Source organism: Excalfactoria chinensis, chromosome 5, assembly GCF_039878825.1.
Source record: "Excalfactoria chinensis isolate bCotChi1 chromosome 5, bCotChi1.hap2, whole genome shotgun sequence".
Taxonomy (NCBI): domain Eukaryota; kingdom Metazoa; phylum Chordata; class Aves; order Galliformes; family Phasianidae; genus Excalfactoria; species Excalfactoria chinensis.
Window position 1 is genome coordinate 22,663,447 of NC_092829.1, and position 21,821 is coordinate 22,685,267.

The window sequence follows — 21,821 nt, forward strand, 5'->3', positions numbered from 1 at the left end:
CAAAGTGGAGAGCAGGCAAGTACCTTGTGTATGTGGATGAAATCCCAATCTGCAACCTAGACTAGCTCCATTGTGTGAGGCTCTCTTCTGTTGGGGAAACAGCGAGGATACTCCCTAGGCCTCAGGAAGAAGAGGTAAGCTCTACAGCCCTAATGGTGACTTGAACCAGGATAAGCCATGTTCAGCTTGGCCTTTCCCCTCACGTTATATTCAGCCCTGAACACCCCATCCTTGTTCTGCAGCCTATGGATTTACTAAGCCAGGTCTTCTCCTTGCAGGCAAGCTTCTACTTTGTTTTTCACATGATCCAGTCAGCCTTCATCCTCTCATTTTGCCAGACCTTCACACCTCTCCCATTTGTACTTTCACCATAGCTCTTCCTGTGGGGTTTTCAGAACAGTGTGTGCATCTCATTGCCCCTCACCTCAGCAAGGGGAGCTGGAGTACAGAAGTCACAGCCTAGTATTGTTTTCTGCTAGGCTGGTTCACCTGAACATGCCTGCCAGATCCAACTGTGCCACTGGTTCCCAGCCAGCTCCCTGGAACTGTGAGAGGGGCAGGGTGAGAGGGAGAAAAAAACAGAACAGGAGAAATCAGTAGCAACAAGACTTGTTCTGAAGAAAAATGGGGGAAAAGTGCTGCAGACAGGCAGGCTGGTGTGGGCTGTGGTTTCTGCTCCTGTCTAGAGGACCAGGGTGATGCACAGCAGGCAGGAAGCCCACCTGTCCTCTGCAGTGCAGTGGGAAGTCCCCCAGAGAAAGAGAGGTGAGTTAGAGGGATGAAGGGAGCAGGAGAGAGCTGACAGAAGGAGGGCTCTGCTAACAGCACTTCAGGGCCTGCCAGTACCCACCATGGAAGCAGCGTGGAATGGCTGGATGGTTGCTAATGCCAGTCCTGCTGATGAGAACAGCGTTCTTTCCACTTCACCCTTCCACTGCTGAGCTCATGGCCCAATACCTGGTAGCTGAGTTTTTTTCACATAAGTGTTCTTTCTGAGCTGGCAGGCCAGAAGGCCTCCTTTCTCTCCCCACTGTCATATACTCGCCCAGCATTTGCAGCTGCTCTCCCTGAGAGCCCTGGGCTCTGTGTGCTCCTACAGCCTGCGTTCTCAGAAGTCTTATTTATGGCCCCATCTAAATAAGATACAGATTGTGTCTGGCACCTATGCAAATTAATCAGAGGTACATGAAACTGGGCAGGGAGGCCAGAAGCGAGGGGGATGCTGCAAGTGAGAGAAGATGGGGCCCATGCTTATCTCTGTGTAGAAAGGCTGGTGGCCAAGGGAGACAGGGTTACACCAATCCAGATCAAAGCCATGAAAGGAGTTGTAAAGCTATTCTTCTTGCTGCATGAACTGCTTTGTTGTAAGCAAAACTTTCTCAGTGGTTGTACCGTTGTGCATGTGAAAAAGTTCTCGCATGAAAGCTCTAGAAAGGAGCCGGGTGTGAGGTAACACCATCAAACTGGGTTGGATTCAGTACTGACAGGTCTGCATTACCCCAACTCTCAACCTCTCCCCCTTTGCAGAGGTCCCTGTGGCAGACCTCACTGGATATCAAAACCTCCCATTCTTCAGTTCGAAGCCCAGTGCTTTAGCTTCAGCCAGCAATAAAGGCAGGCCTGTGCAATGACACCCAGGTGTAAACGAGGATGGCCCTCACATGTGTGAATCCATCTCATCTACCTGGCAAAACACAGCAACTTTCTATAACTGAGATATCTTTGACTGTTTTCAGCAAAGGGGACATCAGCAGGGGAGCTTCATCAGAGCTCTGCAGGCACTCAGCTCCCCAGTGAGAGCACCTGCATAGGGCTCAAGATAACATGAGTTATTTGTGTTGTCTTCATGCCTTCAAATGATTCATCTTGAATCTCTCAAGGGGCAAATGGCAAAAGTTTGCCAAAAAAAACAAGGGGAATTTTGCCTGTAGGCCCAGGACAGCTCTGAGAAATAATTGTGGAGGCACCTGCTAACAGTGAGGTTACTTACATCCTCTTAGTTTTCATTGCTTCTCTTTGTTAAGGTACACTGGAAATTCTGCTGTCGGAGGATGACAGCAGTTTGGGGATGTGGTTACCTGCCTCCACTTGCTGCATTCTCAGTACTCCCTCTCAGTGGCTGAGTGGGATGGCTAGAAAATAAGGAGGATGTGGCTTCTGAATTCTGAATCATGACAGCCTTTCATCCAGCGCTCCTATCTGCAGTAATTAAAACATCCACCCAAGTAATTAGACTGTAGCTGGTCCCAGGCTCCATGGGCTCACTCTAGCTTCTTACATTTCTGGACTATTCATAACAATCAAGTTAAGTTTGGGGGTTATTTGTTTATTTTGTTTTGTTTTTAATCCATTAATCTGATACTAAATCAAGGGCCAAGCTGAGTAACAGCATTTTAAGTCATTCTGTTACTTCCACTTCTCTTTTCATTTCTTCCCTGAGGAGCTGTGAGTACCATGCTCAGCCTTTTGTAAAACCCTGCAGCAAGGTTAGATACAGACTGCGTGCTGGGAAGTGTGGAGATATGCGAGTGAAAATATCCCAGCAATCTGATGTGGGCTGTTCCAAGCTGCCTAGGCACAGAGGATGGATTAGATGGCCTTCAGAGAGCCCTTGCAGCCCTGTTTTCTCCAGTCTTTGTAATATATTTGGGAATATGATGGCCATAAAAGAGATGGTTGCCTCTTGCTTCTGGTGATTTGTTTCCAGTTGGTAAACTGATTATACATGTAAACAAATCAAATATACAAACAAAAGCCTTAGGAGGCTTCCAGACTGTCCAATATGTACCTCAGAGCTCTGCTTTAGACACTAGAGGCAAGATTAATGTTTCTTCTCAGATTAGGCTGGAGTGTGTGGAAGGGAACTTGTCAGTTTCTACCCGAAACCAACTTGGTTGGAGCTGCAGCTGGTATGGGGCAGAGTTGGGTCCCTTCCTTCCCATGCCCATGTACAGTAGGTGAATAATGCAGTGAATGATGAGCATTGGGATCTGCGGGCCCCACAAGATTCCTCTTGGTGATCTCTGAGCTGAGTTCAGCTCTGTCTGGTGATAGGATTATCTCAGTCCCTGATCAAAACCAAACAGTGATGCACTACACCCACAGATATTTCCTTTGAGAAATTGTGCTCACAGCCTGAGGTTCATGCTGTGCTAAGCACTAAATCCAGTAGTGTGTGCAGATCAGATACTGCATTAATATCTAATCCTGTGTGTAGCTGGACACCAAGCTCAAATTCATTTATACACGTAAGCTTTACTTAATTTAATGATGACCCTGTCCCGCGTTTTCTCACGTTGCAGATTAGCTGACACGTCTGAACTGGGAGTTACTGCAGTATTAATCATTTTCCTGGCTACTGCTCAGCTTACCCCTGAAATTCATCTTCAGGCTTTGGACCACCTTCACCCTGGAAGCTGAACAAAGATAAAATGCAGCAGTCTTAAATTCTGTCATAGCAAATCTTAAACTGCCTACATCTCACGGAAGAATCTGACAGGTGCCTTATTTGGCACTGCTCTGGTTTAGGTACGTCATTCTATTTTGTTCCCTTAATACTTTTTATTTTACTTTATTTCAATGAAAACAGGGTTGTGGTTTAGGATTTAATCTTCTGTGGACTGCTGGGTTCAATCATAATCTCTGCCCACATCCCAGTTAGCGGGGACATCATCTTCATGATGTACATCAGAATTGAAAATGATCTTTTTATCTTTTTTTCTTTTTTCCTCTGTAAAGGTCTGAAAGCCAAGCAGAAAAGCAATGAGAAAAGCCTACTTTCATTTCACTCGTGTGTCACGCTCTGTTTTCTCACCCTTTCTAAACTACTCCTAGTCTGAATTGATTCTGTGGTATTGATTCTTAGCAAACTGTCTGTAAGCAGTTACACTTTGAGCAACATGTTAAATAACAAAAAGGATCTGGGTGCGTTAATTAAAAAAATGCAAGAAAACAGAACTATTCTTTACATAACCTATGTAATAGCAGAAAGGAGGCTGTCCGCGTTACGGTACTGCACTTGCTTTTCAGTTCTCCGTGTTAACCAGGAAAGACAATCATGACCCTGCTGTCGTCTCATCCAGAGCAGGATGGCACACAGATGTGAAATACTGGGCAGGATAACTTTGGTTACCCATAACTTTCTAGGAGTGATTGGAGAGCTGACTGAAGAACCCACTGAAAGATGCACTCAGACAACACACAGAAGAAAAAGCTAGTGGCTTATACCAAGGGTTATATATATTCACTACCAGAAAGAGTAGTGACAGCACCCTGTCATCTGCCCCAGCTGAACCAGTGCGTTATTGTATGTTGGCTGTAGGGAGGTTGTACTGAAGTTACCACAAAGGGGATCCCAAAATAAGCCAAACCATCCCTTCCCTGCAGAGCTGCTTCTCACTGCTGTGGGAAGCAGCAGGCATGGAGGGCCTATGCACCATGGGCAGAGGCTGCAGGCTATGTGGTGTAGGGCCTGCAATTTCAGTGACGTTTGTAAGTTAAAGACATGCAAAAAAAAATCTTTATATCATCCCAAGCGGTAAGATAACAGCAATTAGCTCCATTCCAACTGCTAGTTGGAATTCCTTAGTGTTAACAGTGTTGGCATAGGTACTAAATTATTCAGGTTGATCTACAGAATAATCTGCACTATATTTACATGTATTCTAAATATTTTATTTAAAACAATTCGATACAGCTTTCCAATTTAGTTGTGTTTTAGTTTGTCTTCATCTCTGTGAGAGGTTGTTTTGCTGTAATTAAAACTAACCCTTACGAAATGCATTTATCCAAAATGGTTTCCTAGAAATTTTCTCCTCCACAGACTTACATTACCCTCCTGGTGCCGCAGCTGGGGGCCGATCTGCCCAGCTGGCATAAAGAAGGCTGATTTAGATCACTGAGCTCCAGCTCTTGGTTAGTGCTTTTTGCCACCATGAAATGCTTCAGGAATTAAGGCATACCAGAAAACTCACTCGAATCGCATTTTAAAAAGCATTTTCCACAAGTGACTGGGTTAGCAGACATTATTGTCACCAGAAAGCCTCTGCTAATCTTACAAAGCATCTGCGATGAATAATCTTCCCCTCCCCCCATTCTTATTTGCTGCCAGAAACAGCTTATAAACGCTTACTTGAAATCTCTGCCAATTTTTGTTTTTAGGCACGCTGTTGTAAATAGAGAGCGTTTCCACCGATCTGGGTAGGATCTCTCTGGATTTACACGGGTGTGAATGAAACCCAAATTTCGCCTGGCCTGTTCTCAGCTGCCCCTCGCTGCCCTGCAAGCTGCGGTGCTGCCGCCTCTGCTGCTGGTGGAAGGCAAGTGCTCGAGTCCAGCCCGTCCATTGCTGACAAATTATTATAAACAGATTTGAACAAATATTTCTTTACAAAACAAACTGGTCAGCAGGCTCCAGGCTCTATTCTCCTGATGCATTTTACAGGAAATAATATCAAGTTAGCTATTATGAAACTACCCCCTCCTCACACACACGTAATTGCTTCCAGCTTTCTGATTATTACCCTTTCCTTAACTGATAGAGTGAGAAGAGAAATAAAAATATCTCCATACAGTGGGCCAAATCCTCATCTGGTATAAATCGACATAGCTCCATCAAAGTCAATAAAACCATGCTGATTTACACCAGTTGAGGAGCTGATGCACTGTAATTTTTTACTTGCTTTTAAAAATAAAACCTTATGTGATTGTGTAACCAGCATTGCAACAGCGCCCAGCATTTCCTTTTGTGAACTCAACATGTGCCCTCAACTTTCAAACATTTTCACTTAGTCCTACCGATATTTTTCCTCACCTTCTGGCACAATGCTCCCACCACCCTTTTACTGGGCCAGCATCATCACAGAGGTGCAAACTGTGCTGAATGAGAGTCAGACACAAATTAGTATTTTTACAGAGTAATGAGAAGAAGGAATGATGTTCTGCCACTATTCCTTCACACAGAAGAGGAAAAAGAGGTAAGTAAAGCAAAAGATAAGACAATTGTTTCTCTGTTGGCTTTCTCTGTGGTCCCCACAACACTTTGCAGCTAGCTGACATATATTAGCACTACCAAGCAATTAGTATTATACCAGTATTATATGACAATATTGTAAACTACTATTATAGTTTAAGTTTCTTTAAGTCATCTTTAAAATATACAAGACATACAAGGTTTACTGCAGCTGATAGAAACTGTGTACTCTGCCTGGACAACATGAGGTTTCTAAAATCTCTCTTCAGCCTTCACTGCAGGCTGTTGAACACATCGTGGATCTTTTGGGAATGCTCTGTCTCTTGTTCTGATCAAGAGTATAAGTTATAGAGATGCTTCACGGCAAATCTTTTACATCCTGTGTGCTTTGCAGTGTGGTCCATCTCAAACATGTCTACTTTTTGACTGGTTGTTTTGATTGATTTGTATGTGCAGCAGTTCATGACAATTCCAAAAGCATCCTGAAAAATCTGAACAATTTATTGTTAATGTCGACATAGTTTTGCCTTGGTTCAGCAAAGGACTTTAATATTAATAAAACTTGTATTAATTAATCCTGGGCAATTATCAGCAGCCAATAGCATGCTGGTAGTTCTGTGAAAGTGAATGGTGCTGTTTCTTTGGAGGTTCATAGCCTGCAATTTCCAGCACCCTTATTGTGTACTTTAACAGGTCACGGTGCAATAAAAAATTGCGAGAGCGTATATTTCCAGATGATTTGTGAAGAATCCGGACAAGGTAACGCTCACTTTAAAATGCATATTCCATTGCTTTGAGTAACATCTTCAAAATCATTCTGTGATGTCTGGAATTTAGTTGCAAAGATTGATTTAGAATTTAGTTGCATATTCTGGTCCCTGCTTTAGTGTACAATTTTTAATTCACGGGCCAGCCTGAAATGGATTCAGATTTGATTGTAAAGCTTCTTGTGGTAAGACTTGAAAATTTCCTCATCATATTTGGAAGGTTCCACTGCACTATATTGATATTGGTTTGATTTGGAAAAGATATCACAGACTGCTCATCTCAGCCTGGGAGACCTCTGCTTCTGAGGTCCTGCTTTTACTGTAACCTCTATTTTGTTGAGAGGATTTGTCACCTGGTTGAATGAATGACTGAGACATGGATGCAGAAAAATCCAATTCAGATCCTTCATTAGCCATCTGTTTCCATGGCAAGATATGACTTGAAAATACAATCTAGCCCCCAGAGAAAAGAGTGGTTCCCCAAGAACCATTTAAGCAGATATTTATAGGCATACGCTCTCCAGATCTGTGCAGAGGAAATTAAAATAAAGCACACACAAATTGGCAAACATTCTCCAGTCAGTCAGGATTGAGAGTGGCCCAGTCTGTAAAGGAAGACAATGGTAGATCTTGCCAAGTAGTTCTGTCACACATAGGGTGACAGCCTTGCATAACTTGGGCAAGAAGCATTAAGTCCTGCTGGGGACAAACAAAAGTTATTTGAAATGCCAGGTCCTGTCCTCCCTGGTGCTGATGGGGACAAACAAGTCCTTCCCAATTGAAGCTGCACAAGGAATCAAGCAGAGTGCCGAGGAGAGAGGGCAGTGGTTGAAGCTTGCTGACTCTCAGGAGATGTCAGGGTTTGCGGGAGGCTTGCTTTCAAGCTGTGAGTTTAATAGCCCAGGGAAGCCCTCTACAAAGCTGACCCCATTTCCTACATGGCAGCAAGAGCAATAGTAATATGGCAGTGCCCACACTTGTGAGGCTTGAGCTTTTCCTGGGAAAGTCACAAATTGTTCTTTGAGGAAGTAGTGTTGGCCACTATCAAGATGGAAGAGTTGGAGGCTGAGTCCCCACAAACCATTTGCCTGCAGGTTGGAGATGGGCGCCCAGATCAGTGCAATGTCCTGTTCTGGGCTTCGGCATTGATTGCTGGAAGCTCATTGAAGCAGGGTGTTTCTAATGAAATGGTTCCAGCCGTGAGCTTGTTTCATCAGAAAATGCAAATCTAACCAGCTACAAGCCCAGCTTCCTTCCTCCAAGTCATATGGAATAGGCACAGAAGGTTTAGGTAATGTCTCAGACTTGTCTTCCTTTTTATCTGTAGCAAAAAATTGTATTTTATTCCTAAGTATGGCAACAAAGATTGGGAAAAACAAACAAAAGAACAACAAAAAAACCCACATTACACTGCCTTGCCTTAAGTATGCTGGAGCTTTGTGGCACCTTTAGACTGGATTCTTGGCCTTACAGACTAGAGAAACCTGAAAGTGTACTGGATATGAAGTCAAAACAGCTTGTTACCCAACTTGCTTTCTTCCACAGAGTATTGAAATATTAAGAACACAGGCAAATAATGCTTAGATACTTTCTTTGTTTGCATGGAGTTGCATTTGTTTGTTTGAAGCCAAGCTGGGTGGAGAATTTTGCATTTTATGTCTTCGCGGTGAATTGTGTGGCTCTGAAATGTGAGTAAGATAAGATCACAAACAAGTAAAAACATGTGTAGGCTGAAAAATCAATATGTTTCAAAATAACCGTTGAGAAACAAATTATTCCTGTATTAATGTGCTGAAAACTAGGTTTAGGATTCTGCTATGGCTGATAATGGTACTAACATCTAATGCAGTACTGCCAGAAATTAGATCTGCCCTCTTAGTCAGAAGTTAATCACGTCACCACCTAGAAGCAAGGTACTCAAAAAGCTGATAATGGTAAATGCAATATTAAGGATTTTTTGAGCTTCCCATTCTTGGCATAATAATTAGCTCTTAACAACAATAGTTCTTTTTAATCACTTATGCTGAGGTCAGCTCTTTCCGTTTGCCCTGAAATTTTCCAATGTTTTAGCTGAATTATCCAGAACAGCTACTCCCTTGTTAAAGACGTTCCTGTTTTTCAATTCAGGACTCAACGTCATTGTCACTGAAGGGTGGCAGAATTCCTGCTAACTTAATCACATTCAGACCTATACCATGCCTAACATCAGAAAGCCATTAATAACTAGCTTATGCCAACCAAAGTCTGCTTTGTCCGTGATGACACATCTTAAAAATAGTTTCCTCTGAATGAAATCTATGTTTCTGTACTGAATTAGTACTTGCTGGGAGTCACTCTTTCAGTGATCCTTACCATTTTGCTCAAACACCCACTGCCCTTGAGAAGCACCTCTAGAAGCCATTCCTAATATGATACAATTCAGGAACAGCTAAAGACAACAACTGAAAACTGTAGGCTACCAGCAATGTAAAGATTTAGTTTGCTTCCAGAACCTGGCATTTCTTTTTTCAGCCCGTCCTTTGCTTAGAACATTCAGGAATGCTACGGGATTTGAACACTTGACTTTTCATGAATAATCCTAAGAACCCACAATCTCTGTGCCTGGTAAATAATTCACGTTAAGACAGAATTAACATTTCCTGTTTATATTTCTCTCTATATGTTGAAGTCTCCTGAGTGCTGGATTTGTCTACAAGTCGGCCATATATGTACTATAAACATCTGCGTATTTACAACGCGGAATTCCCCAAATTCTCAATACCTCAGATAATGATCGACTTTTAAAGAAGATACACATGGAATTACAGTCTCATCCTCTCTACAGGTACGTATTTGTTCAACAGCACTCTTTAGAGAAATGCAGTGTCAACAGGCAAAGGGGCAGACTGCTGAGCTCAGAGGCTGTGGGAGAACTGCTGAAGGGCAGCTGGGATGGAAACAGTGAACCAGGGCGGGTGTTAAGTCAGTCCTTCCACACAGCCAGAGCAACTCGAGCAGCCTATCAAGGCACACCATGCGGAGACTTACCTTTCATTTGTTCATTGCAGATAACATTTTTAAGCATGCTTGGCTTGTCTGTATAGATGTTTTCCAGTAAGAAAAGACAGTGCTACACAAAAGCATTCAAACAAAAAGAAAAACAAGGAAATCTTCCTAGCGGAACTCATACTAACAGTGCTCAAGATGGAATTTGGACCTTAGGCCTGAACTGAGAGTGTGTCAGTTTCTCTGGTTTTTATGACAAGGGTGAGAAGTGCAGATTAAGGCTTACAAAAGGAAAATCCTTACATGTTGCATTAAATGGCAGAGGAAAGAGGAGAAATAAATAACAAAAGAATGACCTACTTTGTAACCACTTTAACCTATTTTCTTCTACATGCCCCCTAAGTTCCAACTTTATTATCTTGGACATTTTTAAACAGCTGTGAAATCACTTGTTACTTGCCAATTACAGTTTAACTTCGGATAATCAATGACCACAGCCACTCTTGAAGAAGAAAAACAAGTTGGCAGCTGTGACTATGTGTTAAAAGGGATGTTTATGACTGCATGATTAAGAACAGCCGTTGGAAGGGATCAAGACTGGCAGCAAAGGTAAGGCCAGAGTCAGTGAGTGGGACCGGGGCATACAGAAATGGCTTGTCTGAAAGAAGGTACGAGCTTCTTGGAGTGCTGGGAGCCTTACACACATAGTGTTGGTTCACCATCATTCCCAAGGGGGTGGGGCTTTCTAGCTTGGAGAAACAGGAGCAAAACTTTAAATCTGGTCATATTTGGAATTTTTTGTTAGATTGTGGCTTCATCTCATTCTAGGAAGGCTCATTTTGTTATGATTCGATCCTATCACTTAAAGGACTGTGTCTTGCCAGCTGTTTGGTCTACATCTGGGATCCTTCTGGAGTCATGGTATTGTACAGCACAGCTTGATTAGATTCTACAGCTGGTCTCCCACCACTTTTGCACTCCTAGCAGTCTTCAGTTCTCTCTTGCTGCTCTAACCCAAGACAGGATAGGCTGTAGCATCTCCCCATTTGCTGAAGCAGAAAGCCACAAGCACACAACCGGGGAGAGGAGAAAGCACTCCTGGAGACAGGCTGAGTAACAGAGGTAGGAGGATAAAGTGGCCAACATTTGCAAGAGCAGGAGACTCATTTCATGGACTTCTTGTCCAAGCCTTTCAAGGATTACTCCTATTGTAAAAAAATCTGCTTTCCACCCCAGGAACACACCATTTTGTGTGCCTTTGATACTTGTGTTGGATTTTCTTAGACATAACCTATTAAAGTCCATCATACCTTAGACTACCAAACTGATGGCTAAAAACATGGGAAAGCTGTATTCAAAACAAAAATCAAAATACAATGTGGCATTAACAGAATCCAAAGGGAATTCATAAATTAATACAGACACAGTCTTTATTTTTCCCAACATGTTTAATGTGTGCCTTGCTTGAAACATACCATAACACACATTACTTGTTTAGAATAAGAAAACCACTTATGACAGTACTCAATGGCATCTGCCATTACAAGATACTTAAAAGCATTCTTAAATACTATAAATATTGCAATGAACTGTGACTTCTGTCTCTCTTGAAAAGTTTTTATAACATCAGAGCCAAGCTAACTTTTGATGTACGCTACTGCTGTAAAACTGGATATGACAGCCCAATGCTGAGTTGTGTTTCTGATTGATAAGAATGCACTTTAAGTAATACAGCAATTTACTTTTTGTAATGATCTAAATTCTAATTTATTCCAGAACTAGAGATTCTAGGAAACTGATGTGTTCAAAGATGTCAATGAATATTAAAAAGAAGGATTAAAAACTGTAAGGGAAAATGCTAACAGAGATGTTATAAATATAATGCAGAGTATCTTGTAGAATATTCTGTATTTTTTATTCTATATTTTTTAAATTGGGCTGTGACAAACAAGGTGAATTTCTCCCTTTGCAGTTAATATTTATGCACCACTCACTTTCCTTGCAGACCATCAGAACAGAGACTCAACTGAATCATTTGCACAACCTTTTTCTTATCTTTCCAAGAGACAAAGTTCACACAGAGAGATAAGGAGATAGAGCAAATCAGAAGGTGAGTTCTGAAATGAAGAAAAGAGCCAGGATTCAGCCAGAAATCATTGCTGCCTTCTAAATTCTTTGGCTGTCATGTTTTCATCTTTGTTACAGCCTGGCCGTTCAAAACATGATACTAACAAAAATCCTTTGAAACAGGGGCTTTATGCACCTGCAAGAACAGAGGGCATCGTCATCACTTACACCAGTGAAGCAGCTATAAACCATTTAAGATCAGCATCTCTTTCAGGTGTCCTTGTTCTTTTCTCAGTTAAACCTGGAAGAGGTTGCACTTGGAGAACCTTTGCTGCTACTTCATTTTCCTAAGGAAACCCAGTTAGTTTATGGTCCATTTCCAGATTGACTTATTGATTGATTGATTTTGTGTATGTGTTACCTGGTTCACTTTAAGTGATTATGAACTGCTCCCTGTAGGCTGCATCATTGCAGCAGGAAGGAAGCTCACTTAGTTTGACGTGCAGTATTCCCTTTTCCTCATAACTGGCCCTGCCTGTCTCTTAGATGCACATGGAGAGTTGCTCTCACTAAACATCTGATTGTTGTAAAATTTGCAAATAATTTTGGGTGTTTGTTTGTTTGTTTTGTTTAGATGTAATTACTTGAGTCTTTGAATTAGCACATCAGTTGGGAGGACAAAGGGATAATACCAACTCTACCCCTTTCTCTGTACTCCTTGTAAATTGACAGTACACAATTCATTTCTCCTAAATCCTGTGCTTGGCCCTCAGGTCCATTGAATGACTATTTCCCTCTTTTCTTTCTTGTTCCTTCTCACAAAGTGCAGTACCCAGTCAGGCCCAAGATTTGTAGCTAGTTCTAAAAGGGCAAAGGTTCCACATGACTCTAGGCAACAGGAACACACACACACACACACAAATCTGTCTCTTTGCTCCAGGCAACTGCTAGGCAGAGGGTTGGGTTTTTGTTCTGTTTTTGTTTGGGCTTTTTTCCCCCTGGAGGAAACGCCTTCGCTCTTAAAGCATTCTCATCGATCTGGGAAAATCACACAGGATTACTTCTTGCTCAAGTCTTCACATTCAGCCCATCACCTTGGATAGCTGCTGCTTCCAGAGCTATCACTGTCCAAAGACACACGGCCCAGAGCACCTCAAGTTTAGCCCAAGCTAATAAATCAAACGTATGACCGTCAACTGATTAAAACCTGTTAGTGTTGCTATTAATCGTTTTCAGCATTGTAAAATGTTGACTTTTTAATTACTGCATCAAACTTCACCATTTTCTCACCAGAAGCTTGAGAGCATGATTGCATAAAGCAAGCAACAAGAACTCAAAGAATAATGGTAACTGGGCTGATCCACTGGATACCAAAGAAAAGTAAATGTTGGAATCCTATTGGTTGGTATGAAGAGAAGTAGTTTCTAATTGCTGAGCTGATCCATTCTTCATCCAAAGAAGATTAAAAATAATAGTAATAATAATGTTTTCTGTTTGAAGGGTTGCAAGTTTTGTGTCATTGTTCTGCAGTGTGGATAATTACTCAATGACCCTTAGCTTTTCACGATCCTTAGCTTTTTTAGCTGTTCTCAGGGTGCTCCCGAGGCAGACCCGCAGCAGAACAGGTATGTACAGCTTGTCCCAGGTGCTCTGGGCATCAGAGCTGAGAAAGGGACAAGTGTGGGCTGTCGCGGTGGGTCTGTGCCCTTCTGAGTTGCTCCTGGCCATGTGAACACATTTATGGCTGGGGCAGTTAAGCCGCTGGCCCTGGAGCTGTTTTGTGCTGCTGGAGCCATGCCAGGGATCTGGCTCAAGTGATAGATTTTGTTTTCAAGTTGCATAAGCACAAGTAACCTGCAAGGCTCGATTAATTTTTAAGTACAATTGTTAAGTTCAGATAGGATTACCTTTATAGCAGCCACACACAGGGACCCCGTGTCAGCATTTGTCACCTTACCTTAAATGCCCTCCCTAGAAGCTGCATCCTCACCTATAAGCCTTTGGGTCTGGCCTTACAGCTGGTATTCTGACCTCCGCAGTCAGCAGAGTCCTGCCTGCAGAGGTTGGGGGATATTCACCTTCTCCTTTTGAGAAACTGTAGATCATATTCACTCCTGATGTAAAACCTCCAACCTCAGCCCATATTATTATAATTATTTAGGACAAAACTGCCCAGGTTTCATCCTGAAGCAAGAAGTAATTTTAATAGACTTGAACTTACAAGTGTGACATTCCTTACTTGTGCTCATGGTTTTTTTCTTGTTTGCTCGACCTCTGCATTCTTTAAAAGTTCAGAACAAGTTCCTCTTCTATAAAGGTTTCTGCACAGGCTCTGGAACATGCTTGTGTAAGGGTAAAACATACATGAGTTGAACTATGTGGCTGGTGGCTGTTTGCGGAGCTCACAGCAGGACCAAGAGTGGGATTTGGGAAGATTATGTTAAGTAGGAGTTGGAAAAATTCCCTCCTGCGTTCCCTACCGCTGCAAAAACAGAACAATTCTCAGGAGCTTGTATCCTACTCCAAAGGACCATAAAACTGAGGGTAAGACGGGACAGGCTGACAAACGCAAGCTCAGGGCGGTCGGGCGGCACAGGAGCACAGATGTTCAGCTATAAGCAATGACTCCGGTGTAACGGAGGCCCGCACGTCCGATCCCCCAGCGGCACCGCGCGGTCCGTGCGCCCTGCCGGGGCGGGTGCGGGGCGGGTGCAGCAGGACGCGGGAGGAAGCCGCGCCGGCCGGCACGCGTGCAGCGCCACGCCGCCATTTGGTGCGGAGCGGAGCGGGCCCCGCGGGCGAGGCGAAAGCGGCTCCGCCCCAGGCGCAGCTCCCGGCGGGGCACCGCTGACAAGCGCTTCCTGCCCGCTGCCGGCGGTCGCCCCTAGGCCTGCCCGGGTTAAGCTTTAACCGAGCCTTATCGAAGCGGACCGCGCGCGCATGCTGCCAGGCGGAGGCAGCGCTCGGCCGGCAGGGGGGCCGCTCCGCACGCTGCCCGCGAGTCCCTTTCCTCCCGCACGGAGGGGCGGCGATGCGTTGGGGCGCGGGGCAACACCGCGCCGCGATCCCCTCCCTCCCGGGCCCGCCCGGCGCTCCCGTGCCGCCGCTGCCGCCAGGGGGCGCCGCAGTCGGGCCGCCCGCCTGCCCCGCGCAGCTCCGCGGCCGGCGGGCCGGAGCGAGCCGTGACCCCGCGGGGCCCGGGTTGGTGCCGGGGGGCGCGGACCGAAGGCGGACGCTGCGTCGGGCTGGCGGCTCGGTGGTAGTTGTTTCGGTCTAGTGGATGTACGCCCCTGTTCGCCGGTCGAGCGGGGCGGCAGCGGGGGCGAGAAAATGTCCTTCCCTGCCCCGCCGGGAGGGAGCCGCCGGCGTGTAGGCACCGCGGTGGCACCTCGGGTGTTAAAGTCCCGCTGGTTAGCACCGAATCCGAGCTGCTCGCTCGGCAAGTCGCTGCATTCCCCGGGACCGGCAGCGCGGAGCGGGGGGCGCTCGGAGGCGGCGCTGCCCTGCAGTTCCGCGCTCGGCGGTGCTGCCGGCCGGGCGCTGCGGGATGGGAGAGCGCTGTTACTGTTCGCTTCTGCAAACACTGTAAAATGTTACAACTTTTCATAACGACGTTTAATGTGAGCACTGAAATATTTCGTATCTGTTGGCTTCAGAAGTCGGTTATGAGCTCTGCGGTTGCGGATCTCATTGAGAACGTGGCCACTGACATAAAACGGAGCGTTGTTTCCTGGTGTACCTTTTCCAGTCTTCCTGATTTTTATAAGTTGTCCTGCCAGAAGCTTCCTCAGCACTGTGTGAATTATCGCTCGTAGAGGGAAAAAGAAAAGGGGGGGAAAAGTTTTATTTCAACTTAGGCCAGCTGAGAGGTGTTTTTACCCAAGCACGTGTACATGATAATACTGGATAAATTCTCAGTTGCACAACAGGAGAGACACTGAGAGCTGAGGTCATGCTATGCCTTGCTTTCGTATAACTGTACATGCAGAGCAGGCAGTTCTCTCCCTGAGCCTTTAGTTTTGTCGCTGATGTACAGTGCACCGACTTACAGCGTCTGATAACTGTCTCATTTCAGCCTTAAACTTGGATCCCCGTAGAGATGCATAAAGATACATTGCACCACTAGAAGGTGTTCCTATAGAAAATAGTCAGTTGAGATAGAAGCATTTTTACATTATACCTGTGTCCGCACTGTGGAGTTGTACTAAACTGGATCTCAGCTCGTGTAACTTCCATCTCTGAACGTGGTTTAGGATCATGAAATGACTTTTTGTGTCAGAACTTCCTGGATGACTGGAAATTGTGACTGAAATAATGTTTAACTCCTAACTCACCGATCACTGAATCCTTAGCAATCGGTGCTTGTGCTGAATTAGTACTAATAACAGAAGAAAGCATGTATCTTCTTTCTCGTTGTGCATGCTTAGCAGTACAGTGGCGCAGTAACAGTCTTACTAACTTGATGTCTGTCCTGAGCCTTCCACAGCCAGCAAGACCAAAGCAAGCGCTGGATTTATCACTTTCGAGTTGTTTTCCCTGCATGTTTTGTATACAATAAACATACTTTCAAGTGCCTGAGTTTAAGAAATGTAGAAATCCCATCAGTATCTCCATTTCCCTAAAGCATGAGGCCCCAGAGGGGGCAGTGTGACTGGTGTATGTCTAACACATGCCTGTCCCCAGAGCTATGGGAGGAGGGAAGGTCATTGCGGGTCTGTGCCGAGGGAGCACTCCTTCCAGAGGATGCCCTTTGCATGTAGCATTCCCCTAAACAATGTTTTGTGACTGTGACCTCCCTCTGGTGTTAGATGCAGCAGGTCTGGATGCCTCTGCCAGCACCCTGCTAATACAAACTCTTCAGGGAAAATCAAGAGGCTGAAATCAAACTACAGGCTGTCTTGCACCCAGGACACAACACTGCTTTATGCCAGCCCTTGTCTCCCTGAGCTGAAGCAGTTTCTGTGTGTAAATGCTATGTTGGAGCTGTTCCATGGCAGGACCAGCCTGTGAGATGCCATGTGGGGAGGCATCAGGGGAGCTACCAGGCAGGATGAGGCTCAAGCAGCTGCTGGCTTCTTTCACACCTCTCCTGTTCAGCATCTACATTCAGAATGGTGCCTAAGTGGTTAATCTCTGTGCTTCAGCTTTCCTACAGTGCTCTGCGAGAGATGAGCAACAAGACAGAGGAAAATAATCTGGGTGCCAAAGCAGCCTTGTATTACATGGGTAAGTCAGAATACCAGTAATGATCGTGAGTCATTACATTTGTCAAACAAATGGCTCAATGAAGACCCATCATGGTGTGTATTTGGGCAGAATTTTATGATTCAGATTGGCTCATTCCTGTAATCCTGGACTAAACGACCCAGACCAGGGACTGGGCCAACTCCTCTTCATGTGCTACTAAGCAGCAACTACAATGCATGGGATCTCTTTCCACAAGCAAACAGATTTGGCTAATCTCAGTATTACTGCAAAAAGATGTTGCAGCTGTTATACAGCAAAGCTATGAAGTATAGCAACATCCTTCATACTGTGGGTTCCACTCACCAGCTGACAGAAAGGCGTTCAATATAACTAATTACAATAACCTCAGTGCAAGCTTAGTGAATGGTTAGTATTCTGCAGTTCTAGGTTTCTTCCTCTCAGATTTGACCATGTAAAGAATATCTTGTTGACTCAGGTCCAGGTTTCAAACAGTTTGATGCAAGGCGTTTAAAGTGCTGTACGTCACCCAAGGAGTGAGAATGCTCATATGTAGAAGAAGGTATCAAGTTCACCCATCAGAATCATTAATCAGTCACTGGTCACGCTGAGTAGTGGTTGGCAATGAGAAATCCAGCATTAGTGTCAGGAAATTACAGTAGCGTCAGTACTCTGTATCCTGTGCATTATAACTGTATCTAAGAAAATGCAGTACCAATCCTCTCTGAATTTAAGCTGGTTTCAGAGACACTGTTAGGAAATGAAGAGTGGTTTCACAACGTGATTCTATCATTTTGTAATCAGGTCAGAGGCCAATGATACATGGTCATCGCTGCACAGTAGATGAGATCAGAGTTCCTCCTCACTTGTATAAGGTTATCAGCCTAAATACCTCTAATAGCCCTTTCTGAGAGGGGAAAAAATAGGTATGATTAAAGGAAATGTTAAAGGAGTGTATCCCTTAATTTGTGGAGCTTTAAGAGCTTTAAGCATGCAGTATTCATTAAAAGCAGGGAGAACTACTTGTCTAAATCCCACCAAGCTGTGGAGGGGAAATAAAAAAATAAAAAATGAACACAGAATAACAGAGTAGTTCTTACACAAAACACTTCAGTGCTCCCAGGGGGCTTGGTGAGAGGTGGGCCCTGGTGCTTATTATGGTATCACAACTCAGCAATAGGCAAAGCGGGCTCTGGGCATGACATGCTGCCCTCCCTTCTATTACAGCAAGAAAGATGCTGGGTTAAGACCATCAAGGAACTACTGAATAAATATGAATATGTCCAAAATTCATTGAACGTAGGGATTGATTCTTTACCTCCTCCTTTATTTGTCTCTTGTGAAAGCAACAAGTGCTGAATGTACCCAGTGGCAGAATAAGGAATCTGCTATCCTTGTGGTTACAGAACTGCTCTAAATGCATGTTGAAATGAAAGAGAAAAATGAAATGTGCTGTGAAAAATTGCCTGTATGCATCTCTTCCTTTTTTGACTGAAACATGTTATTCATAAGCAAGTAAGTTATTAAAAACTGAGTGTAGTTCCTTGCAGCCAGTAAAAGACAATAGACCAAATGTTGCTGTTACACACAGCTGGAGCGTATTGATAAAAGCAGCACATTGTCTTTCCTCACATAGTTTAAAGTCTAAATAAAGATATGCGATCAAAAGAATGAGTGCTCAGCAAGGTGGTGCAGAAAGGGCAAGAGGTGAACAAGCTGTATCAGTAAGTTATAAAATGCATCATCAGGGAAATAAGGTGTTTCTGCTGGCTGCCTCGAGCTTGAAGGGGAGCGAAGCTTTGTGTGTGCATTATGGAAATACAGGGCTTTCAAAACTGCATTTGGAAAGAGAGGGGACTATAGTATTACAATTGAGTTGATGCTCATATGTGAGTTAGTTTTCTTCTTTTTACACACTGCAGACAACGTAGAAAAACATAGAGACGATTGATAGTATAACTGTCATTTGACTGAACATCTCACTAGCAATGTATCACTTCAACAAGTGTGTTCATCTTGAGAGTTTATCTTTTCCACCATATGTTTTTTATGAAAATAAGAGTTAAGAACCTATACAGTCTCATTCAGAGCCCAGTGAAGTTCTCTACCAAGAGCTTCCCACGATATATATATATATATATTTAATTTCAGCCAAAGCCTGAAAGAAGAAACTGGCAGCCTTTGGGGAAAAGGTGGGCAAAAAAGCAAGCAAGCGAGTGGCTAAACGTGCTCCAAGAAAAAAATAACAACTCTCCCAGCTGCATGGTATTACAGGTAAAACAGGTTGGGTCAAAGTCTTATTTTTGCATGGTTCCAAGGATATGATTTGGCTAAATATTAGTTATTCCGGTATAAAGTTAAGTGTGAATTTAAAGTGGCAACACTGCATTAAAATGATTCCATTGCGTTTGTTCCAGAATAACAGTTGTTATACATGGAGTTATTCGGTAATGGTCGATGTGAACAGGTATTTTGGAGGATATCTGCGCAGATCGGTTCTTGGTGGCTTTAGGACAAGAAGAAATAGCAGTGGAGAAGGGAAAACAGATCTGTGATGAAGCAGGGAGCAAGTGAAAAGTACAACAAAAGCTGAACTGTGAGGAGTTTTGATGGACCAGCTGGGGGGTTGCACAGTCCCTCATAAACTGTCCTACTGCTGCAAAGCACACGGACAAGGTGCTTCCTAAGATTTTATCCTCCCAGTTCAGCTATTTGTAAAGTTCTGTGAATGAGAACTGCACAACTTCACTCACTGGCAAAGGAACTCTCACCTAGAATAGCTGCTAGAGTTCATCTTCTAAAAGCAAAAGCATCTTATTTTTACCCCTCTGTGGCAAAATCCACATCAATAACCCCAGTCTGGTGTCTGTGATCAAAACTGTATTTTCTGTGACGTGTTAAAAACACATCAAATTATTACAGCACTCAAATATAGTGCAAAAATGCAATAAATATTCCCATGAAAGCAAAGTGACTTTTTTTTTCAGACTTTTCAGAATTAATTTCCACTGCAATCTCAATGCTCCCTCAGTAGCCATTATCTGGTGCCATAGAAAATGGTTCTAGTTCCCTCTGACCTCACTGGGAGCAGAGTCGGAGACTGACTTACAGGGCTTTAAATAATGGAGCTGGATTCGGAGGTGAAAACTATATGAACTGCTCCTCTGTATCCTGAGAACATCGAAACGCAGTGCAGCCCTAATACTTAGTGAGGATCTGCTCATTGGGAAGTCACTGCGGGAATAATGAGGGGGGAAGAACAAGAGGAGGAGGAAAAGGTGAGAAGAAAAGAGAGAGGGCAAGAGAGAGCAAAGAGGAAAAGGGGATTTGCTTTTGATGTCACAGTTCTATCAACTCATGCATTTTTCATGGATACCAACTAATTCTGAAATAACACCATGCTGACAGTCCAGGCGTAAGGAAAATCAGCCCAACTCCCAGATATCACGATACTGGCTTCAAAGTAAAGATACTTTCAAAAATGATCAACTCGAGTCTGGCTGTTCCCTTCTAATTTGTGAGCTGCAGGTTCACATATTCTAACTCTTCTCTCCAACTTGAGATTTAGAAATGCAATTATTTTTATATAAGCCGAGGTTCCAATTTAATCCCATCTACCGAGGAGTTTGAGCTGAAAACAAAGCGTAGTGTTGCAAAATCTCACTGTAATCGTAAGGGCTGCCAAGACACAGTATGTCACAACCGTGGCACACTGTAGAGTTTTGATGCAAAACTGACTAAAATTGATGTTTGATGCGCTAAAAGTGCATTAACCGAAGTTGCATTTGTGCCATTTGCTAGTAATTAATTACAAACTGAAAGCGAAGCCAACTGGCAAATAAAAGTAAGCTGGTGGGACTCGGGGCTAACCTGTGCTGTAGTTCAAGTTCAGTATTTTGTTAAACTCGAGGAGAGCACTGGCATTTCTCAGTGCTTTTGATTAAAACCCGATCACTTTTTAAACAAAGCAATTCATGACTTGGAGTGTAAACATTCTTCGAGATTGCAGTCATCCGGGCTGCAGCAACGCCGATCCTTGCACGGAAGACAAACAGCCCCTGCACAGGTGCAGGAAGCAGCGCAGCACCTTTATGTGCCCGAGCAGGGTTGATGCTGAAGGCTCCTGCTTAGATGTGAGCCCCCAGAAACCGCCCACCCGGGTGGTTCTGTGTGTGAGGGGGAGGGTTCTGCAATAGTTAAGTACGTTTCTGTGTAAGCGCTGGAGCTTGCGGTGGGCTCTCTATATACGTCTCTAAGCCGGCTGTCACCTAAGAGATCACAATTAGGCTAACGTCCATGATTTAATTATGTACGGAAATGCCTTAAAGACAGTAAAAAACGGTGAAAAATAAAACCAACACCAACAAAAAGCCGAGTACACCGCTAACGCGATGTACGGACGTTTCCAACGAAGTGGCGGAAAAATAAAGGGGGTAGCGTAACGGGGCCCAGCTCCGGGCACAACTGACGCGCAGACGACCTTCCCTGCAGCAGAACACGCACACCCTTGTGCTGCCCTGCGCGTCGGCAGCCGGCTCTCCCCGGCTTCGGGAAGGGAAAGCTGCGGAGCCGCGCGGCCGGGGGCTGCCCGCTTAGCGCGGCGCTGCCGGGGCAGGGATCCCCGGGGCCGGGGGGCGAGCGGCGAGAACCGCCTTCCTCCCCTCGCCCGGCAGATCGCAGGCTGATAATTCAAAAATGGAGGATGAGCCCTCTCAGCCATTAATTAATAATGTAGCTCTCTGTCTTCCTGTGTGACACACGCTGGAAGGCACCGAGCGGCCAATAAAGATGTAGGGGAGAGAAGTGGAAAGCTCCTCCCAGCAGCT

The 21,821-nt window shown here is 44.3% G+C and overlaps 2 long non-coding RNA genes across 2 annotated transcripts; both read left to right on the top strand.

The window, feature by feature from the left end:
• LOC140253452 (uncharacterized) lies at positions 1 to 5,991 on the top strand. The gene is made up of 4 exons (XR_011903854.1): positions 1 to 134; positions 3,303 to 3,528; positions 5,161 to 5,318; positions 5,915 to 5,991. It is a non-coding gene; the product is annotated as an uncharacterized lncRNA (long non-coding RNA).
• Positions 5,992 to 6,659: 668 nt separating this feature from the next.
• LOC140253278 (uncharacterized) lies at positions 6,660 to 13,176 on the top strand. Its single transcript, XR_011903819.1, has 5 exons — positions 6,660 to 6,730; positions 9,407 to 9,562; positions 10,193 to 10,332; positions 11,729 to 11,833; positions 13,084 to 13,176. It is a non-coding gene; the product is annotated as an uncharacterized lncRNA (long non-coding RNA).
• Positions 13,177 to 21,821: the final 8,645 nt, after the last annotated feature.